General features: G+C 50.7%; 1 protein-coding gene across 9 annotated transcripts in view; it reads right to left on the bottom strand.

The window, feature by feature from the left end:
• Nucleotides 1–24,196, bottom strand: part of PHACTR1 (phosphatase and actin regulator 1) — a 566,563-nt gene that overhangs the window by 22,655 nt on the left and 519,712 nt on the right. The gene's annotated exons all lie outside the window — the stretch shown is intronic.

Raw genomic sequence — 24,196 nt, forward strand, 5'->3', positions numbered from 1 at the left:
GATGCTCTATCTGCATTTTGGGGGGGAAAAAGAAAAGCAGAAACTTTGGTCTTTGGCATCTCAGGCCCAGGGGAGAGAACTGCCCTTCCGAACAGAGGGGAAGAGAAAATGATCGGGAAGGACTTGGGTTTCCCAACTGGTGCCCTGGATGGGAAATGGAGTGAGTGGAGACAGACAGGCATGACGGGGCCAGGGAAGGGGGAGAAGCACTGAAGTATGGCCCCTCCTTTGGAATCTTTCCAGAGAACACGTCCGTTCCCTGTGGGCTGGGCGTCTGTCTGGCCTTGGTCACTGCTACACCCCCAGTTCTTAGGAGACCACGGCCAACATAATAGGTGCTCATTTAGTACTTACTTAGCCGCACACGCTCATTGGATGATCCCATCAACACTCAAGACTTCACTTGGCATCTACATGCTGATGACTCTGCCATCTATACCTCCAGCAGTAGTTTTGAGTTCCAGATGGCCTTTCTAATTTATACTCCTACAGGTGGTCAAACTCAGGAGGTCCGAAACGAATTAATCCATCTTTCCCTTCTGTCCTCATGGTTTTGCGTCCCCTCCCCCCCCACCCCATCCCGGTGAACTGCCCCAGCCAGGAAACTAGGAATTGTCTTCGCTCGGCTTCACCCTCAACAGCCAGTCCACCACCACGTCCAAATGGTCCCCCGTCCCAGCCCACCACAGCCACCTCAAGGAAGTGGGCCACCAGCACCTCTCCTGGTTGCTATGGCCCATCCAACTCGGGTCCTCTTTCCCAGGGGAAACACGGTCACCCCACTCCCTGCTTGAGAACTACACATGCCCGCCCAGTGCCTGCAGTGGGGAGTCAAAACACCAGGTCCTATGAGAGTCTTCCTGATCTGGCCACTTGCCAAGAACCCCGCGACCTCATCCTTCGGAGAGAACTGTGTTTTCCTGGTTTCCTCTTGATATGCATGCCCTTCCTTATAGCTAAGCATTTCTCTTTGGCTAACTGATGCTAATCCCCAAGATCACAACTTCAATCTTACACTTCACTTACTCTGGTCACTACTAACCTTTCGGTGAAGGCGCCTCGACAGGGTGTGACAACAGTCCTGGATCTCCCTCGTGCTGGTGCTTGGCCCCAGGGCTTGAGCTCTGCGAGGCTGGGCCGCCCTGCGCCCTCACCACCCAGGGCCGCTGCATAGGGCCCCACACTTGGGCTCTAATGCCCTTCTGCCATTTTGAAATTTTCAGCAATTAAAAAAAAATACTTATTTTGAGAGACAGTGTGAGCAGGGGAGGGGCAGAGAGAGAGGGAGAGAAAGAATTCCAAGCAGGCTCTGCACTGTCAGCTCAGATCCCGACGCCGGGCTCGATCCCACAAACCGTGAGATCATGACCTGAGCTGAAATCAAGAGTTGGACGTGTAACCGACTGAGCCACCCAGGCGCCCCTGAAATTTTCAGTAATTTTTGAATGAGGAGCCCTTCCTTGGCTCGCCATGGCATGCACGATGCCGACACCGAGTCCGGTGACTGGATACACTCTACACTTGGGAAATCAGTAAGTGAACGCTGCCCCATGACTGTCTCTTGTCTGTAGCCTTTCCCTCTCTTCTAGTTCTTTCCCGAGGCCCAGCACGTGTGTTTTCCATTAGAAACAACACAAATTACCCTCCTGGCACCCTGCTCCTCCCCCAGGGAGTCTCCATCTCCAGCCCGCTCTGGGCTTCCAGACCTTTCCAAAGAGTGGTCCAAGCGTGAGGGCACACTAAGTCATCACCATCAGTCCACACCATTCTATCGCCCTGGTTCTCCACCCGGATGGTTTTGCCTCCGGGGTACTTCCGGCCACATCTGCGGGCACTCGGGTTGTCACGACCGGGGAGGCCCATGTTGGCATCTAGCTCGGGGTCCTACCGTGCACACGCCTACCCCTCACAACGCAAAACCAGCCGGGCCGAGCGACGACGGCAACGAGGTTCAGAAACCCTGCTCTCCCGAATCAGGAAAGAGCTCTTGTCCAGGTCACTGAGGATGGATGTCCCAGATCCAGTGGCCTTTACGGAGCCCTCATTTGACCGGACCTTTCTCTTACCACGCGGCACCTCTAGTGAACGGCTACTTCTCGAAGCTCTTTCTCTGCTGGGTTTTCAAGGGCTCTCACTTCTCTGTCCACACCCCTAGCTCCTGCGCCTCAGCAGGTTTCACGCGTGGGGAGAGCCCCAGAAGTGGCCTCTCCTGGGGGTGGCTTCAGAAACACCACCGTGCGTGCCAGTGACGAGCGTGGGTCTGTCACCTAACAGGCGGGGGGACCTCGGAGGAGCCGGACTTCTCTCTACGCCTCAGCCTTTCGTGCCTGCGTGGCCTCCTCGGAGTCTCCCAGCAGATCTAACGGCTCCCCCTGCTGGGCTCCCCCGTCCGGATCCTGGCCTCACCCCTATCCACCCACTGACACGACCACCTTTTCAAATACACGGGGAATCCTTCGCGGGCACAAATGATGTCTTATTTATCTCTGTGTTTCTAGACTTAGTGCAGCCCCTGGCACACGGGAGGGGCTCCACAGATCTTGGGTGATTCAATTAATGAATAATAATCCGTCCCGGGAGTTGTGCGTCGTACGTTGAGGTGCCCCTACCACTGAAGAGGTTCCTCTGGGCAAAGTGAACAGCAATTCTGCTTTTATGCCTTAGAACTACACCCTGCTACCCCTTCTGTCGATCACTGCTCCGTGCACCCAACTCCTTCCAGGAATTTCAGTCAATGATTTTCAATTTTCTTCTTCTCCCTCACTCCCCTCAGGCTATTCACAAGTAGCCTACCTACAGCATGGGAAAGAGCCCAGAGAGGAGAAAATGGACTGGGGTCCAGAGCCTGCCTCCTGGCCTGCCTTCAACGTTAACCAGAAGGGCACGTCGTGTCGCAATACCTCTGTGCCGAGTTCCGCTGTCTGACAAGTGGCCATAACCACAAGCCAGCCTGCTGGCCACCCAGGGGGGCCGAGAGGCCCGGGTGAGAATGGGAGGCAAACGTCCCTTTCAAAAGTAACTATAAACCATGACATTTTGTTCTTGGTAACTTGAGAAACGTCTCTGACCTCAAGCAGATACACAGGTCGCTCTCAAGAAAGACGGGCGGGCACCTGGGTAGCTCAGTCGGTTAAGCGTCCAACTCTTGATTTCGACTCAGGTCATGATCTCAAGGTTTGTGAGTCTGAGTCCCGCACCGGGCTCTGTGCTGATGGTGTGGAAACTGCTTGGAATTCTACTGCCCCCCTCTCGGCCCCCCACTCCCCTGCTGCTCGGTTTCTCTCTCTCGCTCTCTCTCCAAATAAACTCTCAGAAAAAAAGAAAAAAAAGAAAGAAAAAATGTTTTTGGCTTTACCCCCCTGGAGGCTGTGGCCCCAGTGTGAGGCCCCACAGCTAAGCTCAGGTATTGTGAGTTACAAACCAGAGAAAACACTGATGTTGGTTGTGTGGAGTTGAATTCAGGTTGGAAAAGACAAGGTCTTTTGCTACACATCAAACCCGTTTGATAAGAAAGGGTTACAAAAACTGAGAGCCTAGGGGTGCCTAGCTGGGTCAGTCAGTAGAGCATGAGACTCTTGATCTCGGGGTTGTGAGTTTGAGCCCCATGGTGGGTGCAGAGGTTACTGAAAAAAATAAAAATCTTCAAAAACAAAAAAAGACCCAAGAGCCTCCACAGCGAATGCTTTCGGTATTAATTGGCATGTTCAGGCATAAACCCAATGTTAGCAATCAGGAAGATTTCACTTTTGAAAGGGTATCTGAGTTGTTTACAAGAGAAATTAAGACAGTTAATGGAGTCAACCAGAGACTATGCTCATTTCAACATGGCCTTCTCTACGGGAAGAGTCAATCAAAACAAATCCTGAAACAATATGATATCAAAAGATAAAGAATGTGGAAATGAAAACAAGTCCACGGTTCCACCACGTTGATGTGACTAAGGCGATCCGGTCACCTTTAGCTTCATCTTATCTGTCCACCCATGCATCATCTATCCATCCATCTGTCATGCATCAGTGAGTCGATCTGACTGTCCATCCGTTACGTACCAGACATTGGTCTAGGCCTTCCATTAGCTAGCCTGATAAGCAGACTACCGCTTTCTTGGTCCTTACGGAAGGTGCAGCAGTAATCTGGGTGAACCACACCGAAAACCAGGCTCATCTCATTAGTCACCGCTGGTTGTTTGACAGAAATGGCCAGCAGCTCTGTGTTGAGGATTCTGATGCCTGCCCGCATCTTCATTATTAGTTCTGCTATAAATAAATCTTCCCCAGGTTATCGTAATTCGTGAACCATATGTTTCCTGGTGGAAGATGGATGGAAAGATGACGGTCTGGAAAGCTTCCTGTTTGAGACACTGAGGAAAACCAGTGGAGAAGGAGACACCTGCTTTGTCACACATATCCACTCTGGTGGATCAAGAGAATGTGAGATAATAGTACCTTTATTAGATAATCATCGTGCCATTTCTCTTTAAAGGTAGAGGCTCAACATGGGTACAGTGCTCCAATCAAGAGGAATAAGCCAAGAAAAACAATCAGATGACATACATACAATATTCCCATGTCATACAAACATATAATCTCCCATCTTTACAAATTATCCCAATTGTTTCTGGGAGTCTCCACTTAGTTTTGTTTTTTTTTAATTTAAGGTTTAGTTTTGAGAGAGAGAGAGAGAGAGCATGAGCCAGGAAAGGGCAGAGAGAGAGGGAGACACAGAATCTGAAGCAGGCTCTAGGCCCTGAGCTGTCAGCACAAATCCTGACGCAGGGCTCGAGCTCAGGAACCATGAGATCATGACCTGAGCCGAAGTTGGACGTTTAAACAACTGTGCCACCCAGGTGAACCCTGTTTTTGTTTTTTTATTATTTATTTAAAAAAAATTTCTTTTTTTAACATTTATTTATTTTTGAGACAGAGAGAGACAGAGCATGAACAGGGAGGGGCAGAGAGAGAGAGGGAGACACAGAATCTGAAACAGGCTCCAGGCTCTGAGCTGTCAGCACAAAGCCCGACGCGGGGCTTGAATTCACGGACCGTGAGATCATGACCTGAGCCGAAGTTGGATGCTTAACCGACCGAGCCACCCAGGCACCCCTGTTTTTTTATTATTAATCCAGGTTTCTGGTTTCTTTGAAACATTTTTTAAAAAGTTTATTTATTTATTTTGCGAGAGAGAGAGAGAGAGAAAGTATGCAAGCAGGGGAGGAGCAGGGAGAAAGAGAGAGAGAGACAGAGAATCCCAAGCAGGCTCCACACTGCCTGCACAGAGCCCAATGTGGGGCTCCAACTCACAAACCACAAGATCATGACCTGAGCCGAAACCAAGAGTCAAGAGGCTTAACCGACTCAGCCACCCAGGTACCACCCCCGCACTTAGTTTTTAACATGTCCTGCCATTATCAGATAGCATCGGCCACTTTCATGCCTTAACCCCTTCACCGATGGCTTTTGCCTTCACTGCTGGAAAAGCCACCTGGCAATACCTGGTCACTTTACCACCAGTGGCTGCCTCCCCAGCGTGCGGGCATGGATGTTCATGCCAATGGAGCTGATCTCATGCAAGAAAGCTGACCTCTGGTGGACTCAGGACACGTCCACCAAACTTGTCCACAACCGTCCGAGTCTCCGCAAAGACCTGATTTAGGCTCAAGCAGGAACTTCAAGTATACACGGGCGTCTACAGGAGTCTTTTCCGAACTTGAGCCTTCCCCAGGCATCTCTAGGGTTACTGCTCTTAATCCTTTAAAGAATATTGCTTTTGATGGACACAGATCTCTGGGGCAAGGACGACGGGTGGTTCCAATGAAAAGAGGAAGCTCTGGGTGCCACTGTTGAGTGACTGTCACGGACGGTATCATGGGTAGGGTGACGTACACAGCCCAGACCATAGGAGAATGGCCTAAAAGTATACATCTAATTTATTCACCTACTCATTCATCTGTTCATTCAAAAAATGTTATGGTCCCAAATTTCCCCAATGCCTCTGCTTTGCTGGGTCTCAATAAACAACAGGCAGGATCCCTGATTTACTTTCCGAAGGAAGGCAAGGGATGAAAAGTTGGACGTAGGCCCTGCATGGTCTCTTCCCACCTGGACTCCTTCTAGGAGCTGCAGGCTATGTACAGCTCCTGACTTTTTCACATTCACCCCCAACGGGCCAATCTCTCAGGGCCATTAGTGCTCAACAAGGAGAGGTCCAAGGGGATGCGAGGCCCTGGCCTCCTTTGGAGACTAACTCTCTTCGCCCAGCGTGGCTGGAGGCCAGTTTCTTCCCACGGCCTCCCACAAGCTTTTATTTCTAGAGAAAATAACAACTCGGGCTCAGCTGAGATCCCAGGCTGTTTAGAAACCCAGAGATGAGGACACAAAAACCCCAAAGAGTCTCAGATGCCGGGTGGAGGGGGTTTTGGTGAGAGGGGGACAGAGGATGTGAACTGGGCTCTGTGCTGACAGCAGAGGGCCTGATGCGGGGCTCAAACCCGCAGACCACGAGATGATGACCGGGGCTAAAGTTGGAAGCTCAACCTGCTGAGCCACCCAGGCGCCCCTTTCACTCCTTAATTTTAAATGTAAAACTGGCTCTTTTTTTCAATGTTTATTTGGAGAGAGAGTGAGCTAACTTGGGGGAGGGGCAGAGAAAGAGGGAGAGAAAGAATCCCAAGCAGGCTCTGTGCTGTCAACGCAGAGCCCGACGTGGGGCTAGAGCTCACCATCCGTGAGATCATGACCTGATCCGAAATCAAGAGTTGGGACACTCAACCGACTGAACCACCCAGGCGCCCCAAATGTAAAGCTTCATTTTTAAGCCGATAGACCCTGCAGCCCAAAGGGGTGTTGTCAAATGTATTTTTTTAAATTTTTTTTTTGAGAAAAAGCGTGAGCAGGGGAGGGGCAGAAAGAGAACGAGAGAGAGAGAGACAGAATCCGAAGCAGGCTCCAGGCTCCGAGCTGACAGCACAGAGCCCGACGCGGGGCTCGAACTCACGAACCGTGAGATCGTGACCTGAGCCGGAGTCAGACGCTTAACTGACTGAGCCACCCAGGCGCCTCAAATGTAGTTATTCTCATGAAACTGTAAGTGCTTTCCTGTGGCATGATCATCTTTCATAAGACGTATCTTTCTGTATATGTGATGTAACAGACCAGATCCCTTCCTCCTCAATCCCTGCCCCCCCCCCCCACCCTTTTTCTTTCTGGCAGCATGGTAGATTTTAGGAATGTCTAAACAGTCTGGATTTGCATTTTTGCATTCTTTGGCAACCTTTTTGTTAATTCTAAAAGGATCAGGAAAGATGAATGGGAAGGGTTGACCTGTCCAGGAAAGGATCCATTTAATGGGAATGGGAAAACGGGCTGATAGGGACACTTCGAATACATTTTACCTTGATTATACAGGAAACAGAAATGATTTCTCCCTACTTTCTTTTGGCTTTATCTACCCAATGCTCTGGGAGACCCCTTGTGAGAAGAGGCTGTCTCTCCTTAAATGTATTCCCCAAAAGGCGACCAGGAACTTAGAGCACGTAGCTACCAAAGGACTCTTAGTTCCCAGCGTGGTGAATGAGAGCCCACGTTCTCGTCCCTCCCTCTGGTTTTCTGCTTGACGTCCTCACGTTCTGGTCGCATGAGGTACACGGCCCACACAGCCCCTCACTCTCCCATGTGTACACTTCGACAGTGGCACCCGGGCACAGGCAGGCAGCGTCTCAGGGCTGCAAGGCCCAGTACGAGCCCAGAGAAAACTGGGCAGATTCCATGAGCGGCCCTGGGCCGTGACGGTCACGTCCCTCCCAGGACCACCAGCAAAACCAGCTCCTGAGGTGTCAGAGGGCCCCCTCCGTCCTGAGGGAAGTGGCTCACTGTGGAACATTCCCTCGGTCAGGAGCGGTCTCCTCCTCCGGAAGAGCACCCCGACCGCCACGTCTCTCACCGGGGAACACCGTGAGGCTGAGCCTTGCCTGAAAGCAGGATCCCACCCACGGGGGGACGCTCGGCCTCTCAGAGCCCCGGAAGGCCTCCTTCTGGGCCTTCACGGGTGGTGGGGGGAGGGATGGGGGACCGTCAACCACAGCAGAGCACTGGGTCCTTCTCAGAACCCCATGTCCCCAGTCAGAACACGGGCTCTCCCGACATGGGCACACGTTGGGGGGGGGGGTGCGTGTGTTAAGTACACGTTTTCGTCACACAGTAAGTGTCCTACAGAGGTTCTGTCGGGCTCTGGTCACCTCAATCTTATTTTTTAAATTCTTCAAAAGTTTATTTGAGAGCGAGAGAAAGCGTGCACACGGGCCAGTGGGGGAGGGGCGGAGGCAAAGAGAGGGAGGGAGAGAATCCCAAGCAGGCTCAGCGCAGAGCCTGACGCAGGGCTTGAACTCACCAACCGTGAGATCACGACTTGAGCCAAAACCCTGAGTCGGATGCTTAACCAGCCGAGCCACCCAGGCGCCCCCGGTCACCTCAGTTTTACACACATCCCGCGTGTCTGTGGTTCCAAGGCTTGCCGGAACCTCTGTCACAACCTGTCTTCCCGTCTGTGCGAGGCTGGGTCTAGGTGTCCCCTGGATCTCCCGTCCCGAGGTTGGCGCTCAAGGAACCAGGTGCCAGTACTGGACGTCTCCTCCTCGTGTCCCTCCTCCTGGCACGTTCGTACCTCTTCCTAGGGCCGGAATCCAGCTCCCGCAGCAAAGACAAGACAACCCTCCTATCACTCCTGCTGAAACTCCCTTCCCAGCTGGGCCTGCTGGGCATGGCGTGTGGCTCCTCCTTTCTTGAGGACAACACACATCTTCTGCTACACGGATTCCCTCTCTCGTCTGTCTGTACAGCCCATCCCTCCTCTGCTGGCCAAGGGCTCCCGGTTGCCCTTGAAGCAGCTTTTCTAGTCGCTCAGGTAATAAAGCGAATTTAAAAACAATGCACTACATCCCTAGTATAATCTGTGAAGCAATACGGGGCTTCAGATTTGGGCTAAGTAAGCAAAAGCAAATGGAATCGTTCTGATTAGAGAAACTAGTACAGGGAACAGAACCCTCTCTGCGTGAAGATAAAGTTTCTCCCCGTAACGGGGAGATTTTAAGCTGATGCGCTTCGTAAATGTCAATCTGCAGGAGGCAAGGCCACCTTCTCCAAACGTCCTCCGTCTAGATCCTTTAATGTGTCATTTCTTTCTTCTTCGGAGGGCCAGACAGTAAATACTTCAAGGTTGGTGGGCCATGTGATCTCTGTCACTACCACTCTACTCTGTCACTATACCAGGGAAAAGCCATTGAGTTCCACCCACGTGGGATGATGTCCCAACAGGCCGGATGTGGCCCTCACGCTCTAGCTCGCGGCCCCTGCCACAGGGTGTCACCCGCTCCTGAAAACCGTGCCCGGCGCAGTGGAACCCCAAGACGTGTCACAGCACACACAACGCGAATGGTTTTGGTTCCTCAACGCAAAATGGAAGGGTTCTTCTCTAGTCACGTGCTGTGTGGTTCTTACTCGCGTAAGAAGAGGCAATATGCCGGGTCCCCGACACACGAGACAGCGAACCTGAACACGACAATGCTCTCCTCCTCCTCGTCACGGCCATCACAGATCAAATATCTGGCAGACGTCCTGTCTCCCAGGCATCACCTCCCTGCAGTGTTTTTTTATGCCAACTGTGCCCATGCTATGCTCTTATCCTCCTCTTATCCTTTCTCATGCGTTGGCCCACACGGGGGTTCAGTCTCGATGGCTCCACAGTTGGAGGAGAGCGGTGGCCGTGCGGCTGAGCTGTGAGCTCCCCCACTTACGGCACCCTTCCCTCAATAAGAGTTTTTGCCCCACCTTCCTTGGCCTTATGAGGATGATTTCTTCCTTCTCACGGGGTCCCTGATCTTAGGGCTCTGTTATCAACTCAACGGGAGGACAACTGTGATGTACATAAGGGAGATCAGAATGTCCTCTTGGATCCAGCCCATTGCCAGACCAAACGGGCTGTTTGAAATCTTTTATGGGAACGATGAATGTTTAAGAAAATGGCCGACACAGTTTTATACATACCTCAGCATTCTATTACGAATAAATTATGAACCAGAGACCAGGTGACACACGGTGCAAACTTGTGACCGTTTTTTTTTTGTTGCTAATGTCTCAAGGAGCCCGAACTGGAGACCGCACATAGGCTTTCAAAAAGAAAAGAAAAGCAACGGGCTTATTTCATTTGTGTCTGGACGAAGCCACGTGGAGTTACGGTTCCTTCACGGAAAACGCCTGAGCATGTCCTTGTTGCCCTGCTTGTTGACAGTGGGGTGAGAATCAGATCTCACGGGCTGTGAAATCCCAAAGGACTCTGCTCGTCAAGGACTGTGAGGAAAGAGGGCGCCGTGACAGAGAACTGAGACCCGGGGGGGGGGGGCGGGTGGGGAGGGGAGATGCTCCAGGGATGTGCCGGACCCACACGGCAGGCTCCAGGCAGAAGCCGTCCACTTAGCCCCCACGAGTACAAAGGGGGTGCCAGGTCACACAAGGAGGGTGTCCCTGCATGGGACATGGGCCGGGCTTCTTGGGATGGACATACAGACGGCAGATTCCCTGGTTCGGTCAGATTCAGGAGGGCAGCCCTGGTACAGGGTCATCAGTAACTCACGGGGAGACGCAATCAACTACCCTCAGCATCTTTTCATTTTTTAATATTTTATTTATTTGAGAGAGAGACGGAGCGAGCAAGCACGAGGCGGGCAGGGGCAGAGAGAGGAGGAGGGAGAGAGAATCCCAAGCAGGCTCTGTGTTGTCCGCGCAGAGCCCAACGTGGAGCTCGACCTCATGAACCGTGAGGTGACGACCCCAGCGGAGACGGAGAGTTGGACGCTCAACCGACTGAGCCACCCAGGCGCCCCTACCTTAGCGTCTTTTAAGAAGAGCTTGGTGCGGGCGCCTGGGTGACTCAGTTAGTTGAGCGTCCGACTTCAGCTCAGGTCATGATCTCGCAGTTCGTGGGTTCGAGCCCCACGTCGGGCTTCGTGCTGACGGCTCAGAGCCTGCTTCACATTCTGTGTCTCTCTCTCTCTCTGCCCCTCCCCTGCTTGTGCTCTCTGTCTCTTAAAAATAAATAAACTTTAAAAAGTATTTAAAAAAAAGAGCTTGGTAAGTTACAGTATAAAGATGAACAACACGAGGAAAATCCTAGAAGCCAAAAGGAGGGCTGGATTTAAGGTAGCGAAAACTCTTTTCAACAGACGGATTACCTGTGAGCGTGCACTATTCATCTGCCTGCCTACTTTTTTCCAAAGGAACTAACAAGGCTTCCCGTTTTGAAGAACTATTGTTTTCACGATTCAACGGGCAAAGAACATAAAATTTTCATGATCACACTTCCTAAAATAGAAGCGCATTCACTTATATTTCAAAGGAATTGCCTTCAGAATCAGAGGGAAAAGCGATTCTCCAGGGTTTGTATCTTTGGATGATTTTTCCCGTTTATATTCTATTTAGTGAGAGCATCTATGCAGATTTCGAGGCTATTACAAAAATCTTTGCGTTGTAACCAAGAGTAAAATGAATGTAATGAAAATAAATAAAATGAATTATTCTCATTAGCATTTTGCACGCGATCCGCGGTATTTTGCCACTAAGCAAAGATGTGCGGGCAGACGTGAAAAAGAACTGTACTGCACATTTCTCAAGTGTAATCCAACTCTGCAATTTAAGTATTCAGGACGGTGTGCAAGCTCTCCAAGGGAGCTGCAGAAAAATCACCTGTAATGCAACCCGAAGCCGATTTTGGCGGGCGAGGCAGAAGGCACCTTACGTACCCTGGAAATTATCCCAGAGACCGGAAGTGCCAACTTCACCATCAAAACAAGGAACAAAGAAATCGTCAGAATACACGATTAGAGCTTCACTCATCCGAATGACAGCGAGAGCAGGCAAACTCCAAACTAAGGCACCAGATAAAGGATCCTCCAAAGTAGCTGCTCAGTCTTCAAAATTATTGAGACTTTCCGAGCTACGATTCAACTTTATAGTTGAATCCTCATCTGCTAAGATGGGGAATCATCTCTTGCTTGGGCCTTTGACTGAAATGTTCTATGAGCTAATAAGCACGGTTCAGGGGGGCACGGTGCCCATGGAAGAACCCACCTCTGTGAGAATTCAAGAATCCCTTTCTTCACGGGCCTCTTGATGACTGAAAATGCTCCTCAAAGATTTAATTCAAAACCTCTGTTTTAAGTAATCTGTTTTTCTTTCAGACATGAATTGAGAAAAATAACTAAGAATATGGCTTGTGAAGCTCTTAATCAAATAACTGGCCTGTTTCTTCCAGAGAGACGTGAATATATTTCTCCTTTTTTTGAGGGATATTAATTTTCTAAGTTAAAAAAATTTTTTTTGAAATGTTTATTTATTTTTGAGAGAGAAAAAGAAAGAGAGACAGAGTGTGAGCAGGGGAGGGGTAGAGAGAGAGGGAGACACAGAATCCGAAGCAGGCTCTAGGCTCCGAGCTGTCAGCACAGAGCCCAACGTGGGGCTCAAACCCACGGACCGCGAGATCATGACCTGAGCCGAAGTCGGACGCTTAACTGACTGAGTTAATTTTGTAAGTTTTTATTTACAAAGTTAACACACAGTGTGATAGTAGTTTCAGGTATATTAATTCTTCTCGAGACACAGGCACAAGGCCCATCGCCGAAGAAAAAAAAAGAAAATCCGAATAAGCCATTCTGAAAGCACCAGACTACATTTTGAGGTAGAATTCCAAGCAACAAAATTATCTTTCAACCAAAGATCGAAAGATACTTTGAATGCTTCTCAAGATAACTGAACTCAGTGTATTTATTGCCTCCTGGGAAGTTCACAAATGGCTCCGAGAGTCCTTTCCTGGATCGCAGTGTGATAGAAATGACACGTCCTTATCTGTTTTAGTTTATAAGGGGACCAAAAGATTGCGGCGAGAAAAAGACTGTATCGCAGGAAAAGTGCTATGACAACTCGAGTTGAAGATGTTCCCATTAATGTGCTGGCTTCAGAGAAAATGACTCTGAATCAAAGGTTTGGATTATTCAATATTTAAATGATCCCGCCCGCCCCCCCCTCCCCCCCGCCGACCCCCGTCATTCGTTTGGGAATAAAGGAAAAATATGGGAAGATAAATAGTCTAAGAGATTCATGCCAATAAAACCACGCGCTCCAGAAGAATCCACACTTTCCCCACAGAACTTGCCACTTTGATCTTTTCCCAGAGTAAACCCGAAAACGAGTATGCCTTGACTAGCTTGTCTTAATCCTTTGAGAGGGATGGTTATCCAGCTACGTTTTTTAATGACGCTCAGCCCAGTGTTGTGCACACAGTGGGTGCTTAACTAATAGTTTACTATAGAATTAATTTGTTGAAGCCGAGGGTCCGTGGTCTCCCTTAGTAACTTGTGGCCCTGTAAAGTTCACCTTACACCCATCCATTTGTACTTAAGCTAGTTTTTGCTTTGTTTTTCTTCTTTAGATGGAGGCAGTGTTTATTTGGGGGGGGAGGTCTCTTTTTTCTCTAAGTGAGATGATTTTCAATGCTATGAGTTGCTTTACTCAACTGGACCTCAGGAGCAATTCATCCACTGACGCCGTTCGCGAGGACGCAGAGACGCTGGCCCCAACGCACACTCTCCAAGACTCTTCTCGTGGTCTGCTCCCCTCGGAGAAACTGTTCTCTCTGCCTTCTAACCGCCAACTGGCTGCCTTCTATACTTCGGCCAACAGTGGAAAGGCCTTTATTTATGTTTCATTTGGGACAGATGGAAACTGGGTATACTTAAAATGTGAAATGAGGGGCGCCTGGGTGGCGCAGTCGGTTAAGCGTCCGACTTCAGCCAGGTCACGATCTCGCGGTCCGCGAGTTCGAGCCCCGCGTCGGGCTCTGGGCTGATGGCTCAGAGCCTGGAGCCTGTTTCCGATTCTGTGTCTCCCTCTCTCTCTCTGCCCCTCCCCCGTTCATGCTCTGTCTCTCTCTGTCCCAAAAATAAATAAATGTTGAAAAACTTTAGAAAAAAAAAATGTGAAATGATTTTCTCAAATTAACACATCCATCACCTCGTGTCGTAAGGTACCTTTTTTTCTCTTTTTTTGATGTGTGGTGAGGACACGTCAGATCTACTCTCTTGGGAAATTACAGTATACGATGTGTTACCTACCATTTGTTTTAAATGTTTGTTTGAGAGAGAGCACGCGTGCACCCACACATGAGCGAGGGGGGTGGTGCAGAGAGAGGTAGAGAGAATCCCAAGCAGGCTCCGCGATGTCAGCAGGTAGCTGAATGTGGGGCTCGATCCCACGAACCGTGAGAACATGACCTGAGCCCACATCAAGAATTGGAGGCTCAACTGATCGAGCCACCCAGGCGCCCCCACAATGTGTTACTATCAACTCTCATTGCCATGCTGTTCATTACCTGTTCCAGAACTTATTCATCTGAGAACTGAAAGTCTGTGCTGCTTGAGCACAGACTTGCCTTTGCCCCCCACCCCCCCAACTCCCCAGCCTCTGGTAATTACCATTCTACTCTCTGTCAAGTCTGTGTTTGATCTTTTTGGGTTTTTAAGACTCTCCATACAAGTGAGTTTGTGCAGTATTTGTCTTTCCATGTCTGGCTTATTTCACTTAACATAACGTCTTCTGGGTTCATCCATGCTGTTGCAAATGGCAGAATTCCCTTCTTGTTTTAAAGACCGTGTAATATTCCCACTGTGTAATATTCCCACACCCCAGTTTCTGAAAAGTCTTTTAATCGAGTCTGTTTTAGATACGATGGCCCCTTTTATATGACTGGCACCATGACCGGAACGCTTAAGGAAAGAAGGACTATGACAAACGCTGGCTGGCTAGAGTTGTAGTTAAGGTACTTTGTGCTCATCAAATACTACAAATGCTCTTCACCTTCTCCAGCCTCTCCTGCAGTTGGGTTGGAGTCATAAGCCTCGTTCTCATTGGTGGGTTTTAAGCAGAAGCGACGTGGATTATCTCCTCTACTCCCTCTTCCCTGGCTGTGGAGATGCTGGAGTCATGTGTTCTAGAAGCGTGTGATGGCTATATGATGGAGAGGCCATCTGATCCACATAAGGCTTTATCCCAGTGAAAAGCAAACCTTTACTCACTGGGATTTAGGATTTGCCTGTTAGGGCAAATAGCATGACTTATTCTGAGTAGTGAGAGGCTGGCATAATATTAACACTCAAATTCACAGACAGAGGGAAGGAACCAGTGTTCGTTATCTGGGACAATTGAAAGAATTACTCATTTAGAGCTCCTGATGACCTTGGGTGGAAGGTCTGTTTTATAGAGGTAGACACTGAGGCTGGACGGGAACCCAGTCAGGAAATGGAGGATGGCACTTTCAATCTAAGGTCTAGCTTCATAGGCCTGGATTGTTCTTTCTCCTTAGACCACTGCTTCCCAAACATCAGTGTGTGTCAGAATCATGCTTGTTACAACGCAGATGTCTAGGTCCCATCCTCAGAATTTCTGATTCAGAGTCTGGGTGGGGCCTGAAAGTACGCATTTCAGCAAGTTCTCAGGATACGCTAATGCCACTGACCACACTGTGGGAACCAGCGCGTGGATCCCCTCGCTCCCCACATTCTATCAGGCAGGAGTGTCTCTAGACTCAAACCTCAGCTCTTCCTACCCCCTGTGGGCAGTGTTCCTGAAATGCAATAGAAAGCCCAGTGAAGTCCAAGATGGAAGGAAGTCTCCTATCCCTTCCTCCTTCCATAGCTTCTCTCTCCCTTGAGGACATCTGCACACGTAAGACGGAGCCCCTGTTCCAGAATTCCACCACCATCCCACACAACGCCCGCCCAACCCCGGGTACCTGGCATGGAAATTCCGCCCAACACAAAAACTAAACCAGACTAAACATTTTTCTTAGCATGTCTGCCTCAAATAGGAAAGTCTGGGGTTTGAAAGATGTCTTTCTCTCTGCTGCCTATCACCTCTACGATCCTCAGCTCGGTTTCCTCACCTACACGAAGCGATCCCAACAACGGCCATCTTGCAGGGTTGAGATGAAAATTATCAGCTCAAATGCCAGTGGGAAAGCTTGTTATCAACAGAGAGGCCTCTGGAGTCTTATGTAATGTTATGTCAGGGGCCATCACCCTGAGTGGTTGCCTCTGAATGCAGACAGGCTGATTCCTCTCTTACCCAGCCAAATATTCCAAGAGACAGAGAGGCCCTTTCTGCCGTCCGCTAAATTAACGACAAACAAGCATGATCATTGCAGAGTACCCCAATAACGACCCAGACACAAATCACCGGAGAACTAAAGGGGCCGTTAATAACTTAAAATGTGGTCATACAGCAGCCTGGAAGATTCCCCCATTCTCTGCTTCGTCTGTAGCACAACACAGAGTTGCACCCTCCCCGCCGCAGCGCCCCAGATTTGACATGCTGCTGGCATGAAGAATCAGCTGTTCAGAAAAGCTATGAAGCAGAAAACAAAATGAGACTCCCTGTCCCCCCCAGTGATGGCCACTTTTTTTTTTTTAACCTTGGCAAGTTTTAAACATAGATGGATTGTTTTCTCTGAGTAGAAAGCAGCCCTTTTGCCCGCCACCCCTTCCTGTACGATGGAAAAACAGACAGCCGGGGCAGCTGCGAGTCACAAGCACAGAGCCCTGGAAGTGCCTGACAAGATGTGGCTTTGTTCCTTGACATCCCCCATAAGGCTTGCAAAGTGCAATCCTGCCCTTCCCCCCCACCCTGGACACACACACACACACACACACACACACACACACACACACGCACGCACGCTGTCAGGGCTCAGAAAGCCCGTCTTGGTAACAAGACGTCAAGAACTCTGTCTTCACTGCATTTCTTAACAGCTGGCGGGGGGAGGGGGGCGGCAAGAGGCTCTTGGGTCTTTACGAGGCTCTGTTGGCCATGGCCGTGGGTCCCGGGATGGGCGTGGCTCATGCCTCAAGGCCACAGCCTCCACACCTGTGCTCTGCAAGTTTTATTCCACCTCCTCCCAAGGTGCCTCATGCAGATCTCAGCTCAGCACCTTTCACGAGATGCCAGCACTTCCGAAGGCTTTTTAAAGAGGATTTTCTGCTTTGTGCGGCCAGGTGACGGGAGAGGCATCAAGCGTGGGAGCCACTGGACGGGTCCATGCGTGTGCCACGCAGGTGCCGAAGAACCACGTGCACTCACGCAGCGTCAGCGAGGTAACTCAGACCTCGTTGCACTTTGGTTCAGGGGGTGGTCTCAGAATCCGCAGAGAAAGCCCACCAGTCGGAGCCATAGCCAGCCGGGCTTTGTGGATGGGAAGCAGAGCGGATGCCATGACCCTCTTTCCCTTCGGCCCCAGGTCCCCCCCCTGGGCTGGCCTCCGTGCCACGGCCACCACCACCACCGCCACGGTCAAGATGCCGGGGATGACCACGTTGGAGCTGCCTGGCCTGCGAGGCAGGGTCTACAAGGCACCCCTCCCAAAGTGCACCCGGGTCTACTTTCCTCCTTCCTCATTGGAGTGGGGGCTCGCGGTGACTCATGTCCGGGCGCACTCAGCCAAAGTTGAACTGAACTCATAGAGCCTTCGAGTCTTATCCCTAGTTTTAGGACGTGCTTATGCAGCAGCAGAAATTACCTTAGCCTGGGGAGGGGCGCCTGGGTGGCTCAGTCGGTTGAGCGTCCGACTTGGGCTCAGGTCATGATCTCAGTTTGTGAGTTCGAGCCCCGCGTCGGGCTCTGGGCCGACAGCTCGGAGCCTGGAGCCTGCTTCGGACTCTGTGTCTCCCTCTCTCTCTCTGCCCCTCCCCTGCTCATGGCTCTGTCTCTATCTCAAAAATAAAATAAACAATAAAAAAAATTAAACGAAGAAATTACCTAGCCTGGGGAGATGCCAGCTCATGCTTTGCATCGGTCCTTAGATTTGGGGGGTGTGGGGAATGCTGTTCGCCACCTCAGAATGAGAGCCTGGTGTGGCTGACTGATGGCGGCATTTTCCCAAACCACAAGCGGTGGGTGAGCAAGCCACAGTTACAAGTCAGAATGACTGTCTTTTATTGCCTGTGCCACGAGCATAAATGGATTTCAATTTTCTCCCTTGAACGCTGCACTCTGATTTAACGCAGGACCTAATCCTCTGCACGTATCCCTTTGTGTTCTGCTCATGGTGACTCTAGTTGTGAGCCACCTGGCAGCGGAACACACGGATTTAGCACACTCTTTCTCTCTACCACGTTATTACATTCTAAATACGAGGCAATAACATAGTAAGTTCCAGGGGGATTTTCCCACCGGCCCCATCTCGTTCACCACCCTCCGCCAGAATAACGATAGCGACTCGCTAAGTGACGGGGACCGTAGCCAGCGAGGAAGACAGGAGAATTTTCGTAGTTCTCAAAGGAGGGTCCTACCTCTGATGCGGACCTGGAGCTTAGTGCTGGTTTTCATACCTTGGGCGTACGTTCGAACGATCAACGAGCAGTAGGTGCTTCTGAAATCCTTCTGATTCCCAGACTCATGGGCATTGAGGAAAAAAATCCGAACTAACGTATTCTTCAGGAGTCATCTGACTAAACTCCCGAGACAGAGAACGCTGGATCACAAGCTCTCTCTAGGAACGTGGTGGACTGCTTTAAGGATCCATCCACAAAAATACCTACAGGCAAATGAATTTGGACCCTACAAGATGTGAATTCCCAATTGCTGCCGATACACACATACAACGCTCTCGCATTTACGCACGTGACGCACAGAATATTCCCCTCTCAAAATCTCAGCAAAATGCGCAGCGCGCTTCCCCACAGAAGGTAGGATTGTGTCACACGGACGAAAGAGTACGTCTTCCAGGTCAGAGGTCAAAACCAGGGACCCAGGCAGAGATGCGCTCCCCGGGGTTGGATTTGGTCCATAAATGTATTCTCCTTGCTCTGTGCCAAGTTTTCAAAATTCGGAACTGTCATTTAAACAAATCCGGATTTTGTTTTCAGAGGATATGACAAACTAGTCCTTCATTTCTGCAAAACGACAGGGGCTAAAGGTGAATGGTGCCAGTCCCTTTATTTATTAAAAAAACTTTTTTAATGTTTATTTACGTTTGAAAGACAGCGAGTGAGCGAGCGCAAGCAAGTAGGGGAGGGGCAGAGAAAGGAGGAGACGCAGAATCCGAAGCAGGTTCCAGGCTCTGAGCTGTCAGCGCAGAGCCCGACGTGGGGCTTGAACTCACGAACCGCGAGATCGTGACCTGAGCCGAAGTCAGATGCGTAACTGACCGAGCCACCCAGGTGTCCCGTGCCAGTGCCTCTGTGCCCAACACTCTCTGTTAACAATCTCAGAGCTGCCTGCTTCACTTATGTTCACTCTCTGGCTGCCCCCACGTGCATTTGCGGTTGGGGCCCCTTTCCTAGCTAGACCCACTTTATACCACCCCACATGTTATGGGTTGAATCATATCTCCCCCAAATCTGTAGGTTGGAGTCGTAACCCAGTACCGCAGAATAAGACCTTATTTAGGGACAGGCTCTTCACAGGGATAACCAAGTTAAAACAAGGCCATTACGGTTGGGCCCCAACCAATATGACTGGTCTCCTTATAAAAAGGGGAAATTTTTACACAGAGCTGTACTCCCAGGGAGATGAGATAAACACACAGGCCAATCAGGGTGATGCATCTACAGCAAAGAATACTTTGAGAAGCTTAAGTCTCTTCCTTTGATCCTCAGGTGGAATTATAGGGGAACGGCCTGAATCTCTGGACATGTCTGGTCCAGAAAAAGGACTTCCCGAAGAGAAACATCCTTCCCCAAACGAAGCGTGGCTTTCAAGAGCTTCCCCACGGAGATGTTTCCAAAGACAAGTGGGGGCTGGGCGCGCACCCGCTCAGGCCGGTGCTGAGAGATTCTGGTCAACCGTGGCTGCAAAAAAGGTGAAGGCACTTCACCCGAGCGGGAGGCTGATATTTCAAGGGAGGAGAGGTATTTTCGGGGGGCAAGTGTGTGAGGGAAGCAGACCGCCTCAATCCCCACTTACTCCCGAGCGTGCATTAGATTACGCGCTCCTACATCCACTGCCCAGGCACCTTCCGTTTGATTTTTCTTCCTAGGCTTCTCTCCTCCCTCTGTCTCATCTAAACGTTCCAGAGGGGACTCGAGCGGATGGCGGAGAGGGTCTCTGTAGGAGAGGACTGAGCCCGCTAGGTCTGGAAAGCTGGCAGCTCCCTAAGAGAAGGTCTAAGTCCACTGGCTGCTGAGTGATCATGAACGAGCCATGTTCCAGAGTCTTAGTTCCTTCCTTTTAAAACAAGCAGTCCTGGTGACTTACAGAACAATTTGCTTTCTAAAGGATAGTTCAGAGACAACAGCATGATGTTTTTAGGTGTCAGGCTTCTGTGCAGTCTCTGAAAGCCCCCTTCCCAGGGGCTCTGTGCCCTGCAGGGGAGTCTCACTCCCTGGCCCGGTCGACACCCCTGGCTGGAGAGCGGAGAAGGAACAGAAGTCATATCCCTGGCTGATCAGGAGGCCACTTGAGCTACGGACACTGAGAGCCATGGCTCCCTCATTTCTTCTGTGATTTTGGGGGGGTGGGTGGTAAATCGGTGGCAAATAAAATGGAATCCTGTGGACTGAACACTTCTCTCGGGAGAATAACCAGCTTGGTATAGGAAAAGAACTAGGAGTGAATCCGACAGCTAAGAGCACACACTTGGGCTGAGTACCTCCTACGGTCCAGCCCGGAGGGCTCCCGAGAAGAGGCCCAGATGGAGAGCAGCGAGGTCTTGCATTTGGGCGGGGCTCCGGTGGGCTGAGGGACTACCCTGAGGTTCTACGTTTCCATGGACCAGAGGTCACGGGAGATGAAAAGTCTTCCTCACATAGCCCTGAGAAGGGCTCTTTGACCTGGGGACTCTATGCTTTTTGAAAACTCCATCAATAGGGGCGCGTGGGTGGCTCTATCAGTTGGTTAAGCATCCAACTCTTGATTTCAACTCATGTCATGATCTCACAGTTTTATGAGTTCGAGCTCCATGTCGGGCTCTGCACAGAGCCTGCTTAGGATTCCCTCTCTGTCTCTGTGTCTCTCTCTCTCTGCCCCTTTCCTGCTCATATTTTCCATCTCTCTCAAAATAAATAAACATAAAAAACTATAAAAAAAACTCCAATAAAATCTAGGCATGCACCCCCACATATGCCATTTCTTTTAGCCACACACAAGTGCACTCATAAACCACACACACACACACACACACACACACACACAAGCAAGAATGATACACAATACATTTAAATAGAAGTCCTGCTACTTGTGTCCCCCGACACCCAAGTAGATGGGCTTGCTCACCCCTTGGTTCTCTGCACCCATCCTGAGTCTGTAAACAGAAGGCGCAGAGCAAATGTGCATCCAACGGCAGCCCACATTTCTCAAATGGCAACCGACCGTCAAGACACCCAGATGGCTCCCTGACTGGGGTTCTGGGGAGTGTGCCCAATGGCATCCATGAGAACATATTTTTGAAAGGACAATGTTTTTGCATTCTCTGCCTTATGCTTGACATCGTTTTACGTGGTGTTTCTGCTTCCCACCCCCAAGCTGGGAGCATTCTTGGAATGCTGCTTTGTTTGTTTGTTTTATGCTATTAACACTGCCAGGCTAACATTAGGTTTTGTATCTTACTTGTCACTCCGTGAGCACAACAGACTTGGCCTCGTGTTTTTCAAAGCAGGTAAGATTTCTAGCCCTTCTGTGCCACCTCCAGCAGCCAAAGAATGCCACAGCCCCGCAGCAAACTCAATGCAGATTCCTAACATTCTTTTAGCGACTTTGTCGATAATTAAGCTCACAAATGGCGGAAGGTGATCAGATGACCTAATCTGATCCCCTCGGGTTAGGGAGTGAGGGCCCAGGGAAGGCAGGTGCCTGCTCAGGAAACTGCAGAAACCAGAGCTAGAACCCAAGGTTCCTGTCCTACAACTAGTTCTCTCCACCACTGTCACTTCTGGTTCTCAGAAAGTCCCTTCCATTCGGCCCTGGCTCCAGGATAAAGGAGTGGCTGTGAGCACAGAGCTGGGTTCTCATTCTAAAGGGAACGGTCTCAAAAACTCCTTGGGTGTGAATCAGTGGCCACACTATGTTGAAGGTGGGCTTGAGATGCAGACTGGCCTGGCCGCTGGAGACCGTAGTACTCCGTCAGCCCGCTAAACACTTCTGACAATCCTCTCTCTTTAAGATCCACTTTCTACATCTAGAGATGCCCGGGGTCTTACCGCAAGGAAATAAACTCCCTAGCTGGAAGAGGGAGCCAAGACGGGGTGAACTCGGAACAAGGATGCCGGTCAGCTCAACACCTCAAATATGCCCAACGCTGCCCTCCCTACCCCCCTCTTTCTCCCCTGGGCCAGCATCAGGGTGAAAGAGGCTGGCGAATGGTAACCTTCAGTGGATTTTAGGAATTCCAGGCAGTAGCTAAGTGTTGTTAGAAGAGGAAGGGTTGGGAAGGGTTGATGTTCAAGGATAACTTGAACTTGATGTTCAAGGGTTGATGTTCAAGGAGGACTTTTTCTGGCACGTGCATGGTCTGGGTCTCTTCCCATCTGCCGGCCGGTCATGGCGGCCAGATGGGAACTTGGGTTCAGGCAGGAGAAGCTGGGGGCTGTCTCCCTTTTGGGAAGTATGTTCTGGGACAGCAATTTCCTGTTTCACTTCGTCGCTTACCTCCGGGTGGAACACCTCTACAATGGGTAAGCAGAGAAGCCAGCTGCACATCTGCTTTCTACACCGCGCCCCCACCCCCCACCCCCCGTCTCTCTTTCCCCAGTGAAGATGCCACCCTGGGCAGCCAGATGTCCTGGCTTCTCCCTGACATCATGTCCCCCAGAGAACTCCCCCATTTCCCCCCTCACATGCCTGGGCTCTGCTTGCTCGGCAGCAAAGCCGGGGAAGTGGGAAGTGAGGAGAACAAATACAATATAGGGTGCTGACCCTTGGCATGAGGGAGCTGCCCTTCGAGAAGATGGGCTGGGCTCAAGAAATGGCTCTTTCTTTCTTCCCCGAGTCCCACCAAGGGCCGGCCCTATCTGTGTTAGGTGCAATACAGAACAAGCTGGCTCAGGAAGCAGCCCACACCTATAGCCACCCATCCCACCCCCAGAAAGAGAAGCTGGTTATACCCTGGGAGTGGCACGGTCTCCAGGAGGGATGATAATAGGGAGGAGGCTCTGAGCAGTCGCTGAAGGAGGACAATGAGGACAAGGGGTGAGCGCTGCGTGGACAGAAATGTCTGTTCCAGGAAAGGAACAACGTTTAACGAGCCAACGATGGGACAGGCTCTCCGGGGCGCTGGAAGGAGCCGTCACCACGGTTTTCAGAGAGATGCGGATCACTAAACTCCGAACGGGTTACCGCATTCGATGAGCGTGTGCGAGAGGCAGGTGGTGACCGATTTGCATCCTAGGACTCTAAAGGCGGCAGAGGGGAGACCGCATCGTCCATCAGCGTCCGACGAGTTACACAGCCCTGCACCAGTGAAACAGCACCCTCCAGACCGAAACCAAGTTGACCACGAGACAGGAGCTGCCCCGGAAGTCAAGAACTAAATCCGCCGGGAGGGGGGAATACCAGCATGCCGCTGGGTGATGGCTATGCCTCTGTTAGCTCTTTATACACCGCTTTCCTCACTTGTCCTCGAGGAGACCACGAAAGCTACCTGCCGGACTTGATGGGAGGAGAAAACGAAATAACAACAGATGACTGAGTGTGTACTGTGGGCCAGGGATGGGCCTGAAGGCTTTCCTTATGCTTCTGAATTCTTGCAACTCCCATTTTACCATTGCAGAAACACAGGCGGAGAGGAAAAGTGACTCACTCAAGGCGACTGTGCCAAGGGGCAGAGCACAGCCCAAACCCTGGGCACAGCGCCTCCTACAAGGGAAGGGGCTCCGTGTGCCAGCTCCTAGAACAGAGAGGCGGTGTCACGCACGTGGCCAAGAGGGGGCGCTCTGGAGCCATTCTGTGCAGCACCGTGTGGGTAACTACAGGTCTCCACCCCTGGTGTACTCCTCTGTAAAATGGGCACACAGATGCCCATTCCGTAGCGAGGCTCAAGGACGAAGTGACTCAATACGCGCAAAATGTGTAGGAGAAATGCCAGGCACATAATACAGGCTCTGCTAGCGTTAGCTGATACGTCAACATGCCCTAGGTTATAAACACACGCACGGGTGTTTAACACACGA

Source organism: Leopardus geoffroyi, chromosome B2 (assembly GCF_018350155.1).
Source record: "Leopardus geoffroyi isolate Oge1 chromosome B2, O.geoffroyi_Oge1_pat1.0, whole genome shotgun sequence".
NCBI lineage: Eukaryota > Metazoa > Chordata > Mammalia > Carnivora > Felidae > Leopardus > Leopardus geoffroyi.